This window comes from Athene noctua, chromosome 4 (assembly GCF_965140245.1).
Source record: "Athene noctua chromosome 4, bAthNoc1.hap1.1, whole genome shotgun sequence".
In the NCBI taxonomy this organism is placed as follows: Eukaryota; Metazoa; Chordata; class Aves; order Strigiformes; family Strigidae; genus Athene; species Athene noctua.
Window position 1 is genome coordinate 79,568,809 of NC_134040.1, and position 5,360 is coordinate 79,574,168.

Genomic DNA, 5,360 nt, shown 5'->3' on the forward strand with positions numbered 1-5,360 from the left:
TGAAATAACAGTGGCACTGAGTCTGCTTGAGGAAACTGAGGTACATGGGCAAATGCACAACCAAAGAGACAACCGACCCTTCCTTCCTCTACACCCGCAGCTTTCAGAGGAGAGTCAGCAGGGAAGAGAAGGGAGGGATTTGACACCCAATTCACCTCTAATGCTATTACTTGCAAATGGAGATAGAAGAAGGTCAGAAGCCACTGCAGGGCAGAACAGCAGCCTGTATTAAGGGTGGAGGGAGATGCACTTAAGGCAAAAAAAAAAGCCAGTTAGGGAAGAGAAACAGAGAAAAGAGTGGAAAGGTGGAATGGATTTCAGAGAGGGAGCAGAGTCAGACTCCAGGGCAGATCTCAAAGAGGCATGGGATCCCTGAGAGAAAGGTCGTGAGAGGCACCACAATACAAGTTAACATCCGATGGGGGAGAAAGAAGAGCAGAGTGGGAAAAGCTGGGACATGTACCATCTGCTGGAAGACAGCTCACAGACAGGCACATGAGAAAGAGGAAAAGAGACCACTTGCAGGTAGGAAATGGCATAGGCATAGTAAAGGAGTGGATTATAAAAGAGGGCAAAAATAAGCAACAGAAGAACTGACAAAAGAAAAGATAATCTTAAGATGGACATGACGAGCCAGAGACAAAAAAGAACACAAAAAGAAAGTTAGAAAAGACGCTGGCGTACATTAGTGAATCTTATTATTTATGGTCTCCTGTCCTGCAATACTTTGCTGACAGAGCATCTCAGATCTCTACTGCTGCTCTTCACTTTACAGTTCAGGAGGACAGTTACTTAACTGGAGAGCAGCAAGACTGCAAGATCTGGTATTAGCCAGGCTGTGCATGACTTTTTGCAATGTGTAGGGAATTGACCCATGTGGCATATTTAAAACCACCCCTAAGGGACATATTCCCCTCTGCTGACAAATATAGCCCAGATGAGCTGGTTGGCTGCACCTCTCACAGGGAAGAAAAGCTTTGTGCCATTTAGGGATGGACCTGGACATGGCATGTCTGAACTACTAACTGATGAGTGAGCTGCTGTTCAAACTGATAGCAATAAAGACCTGCAGGCATCACGGGTCCATCCTCAGATGTCTCATCTTTCAGGTTCTAATAAAAACTCTTCTTGGATGGTAACATAGCATTACTCTGACCTGTCTCACTGACCTAGTCTTCCTACCTACCTCTCTGTTCTTCACATCACCTGTCATTTTCCTCTCCTCCTCCTTCCAGCTAATCTCTCTCTCTCGCTCTTGTGAGTAGGAGAGCCGTCTTGCTGTCTGGCTTTCTGCCAGACTTTTTCTGCACTGTCAAAGTTCGCAGGATTTAAATCACATCTGAAGAAAGTAATTCTTTAAATATTCCTTTTCCTTCTCCAGATTTTGTTTCCAATTTAACATTGTGACTATAGTATTTATTTTCCAAACCTGTAGGCAGCCAATTAGGGAAAAAAAAAAATTTAAAAAGAGGTCTTAAAGCCAGAAAACTAAGAAACAAAATGAAGCTGTATTGAAGCTGACTGACCTACAGGCCCAGCAGAGAGTGCAGGAGGGAAAAGCAACTCACTCGGTATTGCGGCAGGGGGCTGTGTCTGACAGCCGGTCAGGAATGAGAAATCTGTGTGTGAGAGGATGACTGGCAATCAGAAGACCAAAACGCTCACCTCCTACATGCAGTTTGGATTTGAGGAGACAACAGAGAAAAGAAGGTTAATTTTAGAGGGTGGGAGATTCAAGGGCACATGCAGTTTTGGAAGGATGGGACTAATTTTTAACCTGTAGCTGGCCTCTCACCTTAGCTCCTTCTCAGATAAAACAGTGAAAGTTGACATTCTTTCATGCCTGCCTGTTGTCACAAACTGTCTCTGAAATTTAGCACAGGTTGTCGCTACCAGTGTAACTACACGATACAGCAAACTACAAGGGTGTAGCTAACATGTATGCACTTTGCTGTACAGACTATTATACCTCTGTAGGTTTGAACCATGCCTAGCTCACCGGGGTCTATAGGTGACACCAGAACTTCTCAACCAGCATCATCAAAAATATACAACCTTTAAAGAGCTCATCTGCAGGGCAAAATAACTGTTCTGCAGAGTTATATGGTGCTCTGCTTTTCACTCAAGTGACTCAGTGTCAGCATTCCCTAATGAAGCTATCAGCTGGGAGAATAGCTCACATTATATTTTAGGACTCTAAATTCCTCTTCTTATAGCATAGCAAAAAATAAGTTTGGCAAGGCGAATTACTTAGGCTTTTCAAAAGCATTTCTTACCTAGTTGTTCAATATGAAAAATGAAGTTTGGGAGGGGGTTTAACCACAGTTTTCACTGACATCAGGGCGTATGTCGAGCACTTCTCAAACCCCATCCTACATAACTGGCATATATAATTTATTCCTGCATGTACTGTACGAGGAACGAACACAGCATAATCTTTCTTCAGAAACTGAAGGAGTCAGTTCCAGCTGTGCCACTCACAAGGCAACAGTAACAACAAAGCACCACAGTAAGAGGCAAGGAATCAAAAGTACCATTATTAAACATAAATCAAGAGAACTGAACCAGTCTAAACCTATCTTCTATGAATGCATTGTGAGGGGAAAGAGGTCAGAGGCAGGCAACGAGTGCCTTAATTCTGCCATAATATATCCTTTCTATCATGCATGCAAACAGCCTGATACTGCTATAGTCAATGATTTGCAGATTGAGCAGTAGGAGTCAAGCTACTGATGCATTTGCTTTCTGGAGTATCTTCCTCTTCTTGAAGTCTATGAGCAGTAGATACCACTTTAAGCACTTAAGTCTTTTCTAATGTTTCAAAGGTACTATTTAAAATACTACATATCCTTAGAAATCTTGTCTCACTTCTGTTTAATAAACCTATAGCAGATTCTTAATAACTTTTGTCTTTATTAAACCACTTATCCTTACTAGTATGAAATGCCATTATAGGAAAAAAGTTAGATTCTCCTGTTCTTGCCACACTAAACCTCTGTGCGGTTTATCTATGATCGTGGACAAAAGTTTCCACATGTTCCTTACTGATTATATTCCCTCAGGTTCACAAACTATCTTCTGTTTCCAGTCAATGAAATTCTTTAAGTTCTCCTCTTGTTAATACCTGTGAGACTGGGAATGAACACACTGTTCAGATGCTGCACCTTTGTGGTTTGTCTCAGGACTGCCTACCTGGCTGGATAATGAGGGAGAGATGAGCGAAGACAGATAACTGTGTGAAAGGGGAAGCCATCACAAGCAAATGCACAGCCATTTTTTCAACCAGACTGAGATCTTTTAGGATGCTCTTTTTTAACCAAAGTAAGACCTTATTTGAACACAAAGAATACATTTAATTTATAGTAGACTGAATTCCCAATTCAGTGTTATTTCAGAAAATGAAACATCTTCATTGCCATTTTAAAGATATTATTTTAGATTTTCCTAAATGTGCCTTTAACTTCCTGTTTCACAGAAATTATTTAAAGGTGAACAGGTATGAAAAGCATGAAGAAGCAGGCTTTTTCCTGCCCTAAGAGAAAATGAGCAAGAAAGGTCCGTGGAAGGAAGAAACACTCTGAAACGATGTCTAAACTTAGACATGGAGGAGCAGCTCCAGGCTCCCAGCCTGGCTATGTACTGAGGTTACATCATGCATTCATTCAAACAAAATAGGTCTATTGGCATCTCCTTCCCTGACGCTGTGCCGTCCATGGGAAGACTCAGAAAGGAACCACAACATACTTCAGACTTATCCTTAATACAGAGGAGCTGGAGCTGTGGCTCCAGGTCATGCTGAAACTCACACAAATTGTGTGATTTAAAGGTGGCCTTAACTTATTCTGATGGTGGTTTTGTAATTTCTCCTCTGGCAAACTAGATGCCAAAGGCTCACTGAGGAGAAGCCCTTTATCCATGTGTAGGCAGGCACACTCACAAGGATAGCTTTCTGCAGCAGCACATGGCATCTGTCTCAGGTCAGGTCCTCTAAGCCCATTAAGCAGCAGCTGCATAAAGCAGGAAGAAGACATTTGCACCATCTCAGAGCTACAGGAGATATAAATTAACTCAGCTACTGCAGACACATTACATCCCTCCTGCCCTCCAGAACAGGCCCCCTGCACCATGGAAGGGACAGCAGCCCACAGAAGGACCATGACAGAGCAGAGAAAAAGAGCAAGGTGGATGGAACAGCAGAGAGAAACCACCACATCCTGACCATAACCCCCTCTGCAGTCCACACCGCTTCACTGGCTTCCTGGCTGAAGGGACTGAGTGTAACCAGTGGTGGTAACAAGTAGAGGAGTCTGGAGTGAAGAGTGAAGCTGATTCTGGAAAAGGTGGGAGAAAGGCTTTTCCCTGTGTGTCTTAATGTTTGTCTTTTTTCTTCCTAAGTTAGTAATTAAATATATACATATATATATAAAAATTATCAATAAATCAATTTTCCCCAAGACAAGTCTCTTTTGCTCGCAATAGAAATTGGTAAGTGATATCTCTGTCTCTAGCTCAGCCCACAAGCTTTCTCTTTCCTATTCCTCCTACTTTCTCCCTCCATCCCACCAAGTTAGTGAGCAGCTAGGTGGGAGTTTGGCTGCGGGCTGGGGCCAAGCCACCACATACAGCAGAGAATCTGGGACAATGCCTGCAAGCAACATTTGTTTTTATAGGAGGAAAGACATTGGGGGGCGGGTGATTAAAGTGAAAATTATATCTCAGTCCTACATTGTGTTCTCAGTTACACTCCAGTTTTGCGCTGGAGTAAATTAAATTACCCCACATTAACATAGACATAATCTGAGAGAAGCACCTAGCCTCCAGTTCCCACCATAAAGCAAATAAAGAGCTATTACGTAAACTATGCTATGAAGTCTATGCATTCTCTCCCACTTGTCTTGAGCAACAATAGTCCCAGTGAGCACATATAATTATTTGTTTGGATCAGGTTCAAATACAGAATTACGCCACGGAAGGTATAATGATTTCTTCATAAACACTAATTATTTCTAACCAACAGGTGTACGCGTGATAATAATCTTTGAAACTGCTAGATTTAGTGAATCCTGAAGGTTGACTTTGAAATGGAACTGATCAGTTAGAAAAAAAAGACTGCAGAGAAAGTATTTCATCGCTAAATGATCAGGTTCTTTTCGTTCTACTATGGCAAAAGCCAGGCTGTAACTTTAGTCCCTAAAATTCCCTTCTCCCTTATTCCGAGCTTCTAATCTAACAGCTCTTTCTCCTGCAATTAAGACAAATTGCTTCTTCTTATACTATTGATCATTTTTTTCATATATGTTGTCTACCTTTGGGTCTGACAATGTTAGTATGTCTGAGGGTTCCCTGGCAAAGAAGCCCAG

General features: G+C 42.0%; 1 long non-coding RNA gene across 3 annotated transcripts in view; it reads left to right on the plus strand.

Annotated features, from left to right (window-relative positions):
* Positions 1 to 4,444, plus strand: part of LOC141959811 (uncharacterized) — a 12,398-nt gene extending 7,954 nt beyond the window's left edge. For 2 of the 3 annotated variants that reach the window (XR_012633501.1, XR_012633503.1), the window contains one exon: positions 3,476 to 4,444. This is a non-coding gene — a long non-coding RNA (uncharacterized LOC141959811). The remainder of the gene's footprint in view (positions 1 to 3,475) is intronic. The other variant, XR_012633502.1, reaches the window with a different exon arrangement.
* The last annotated feature ends 916 nt before the right edge of the window (positions 4,445 to 5,360 follow it).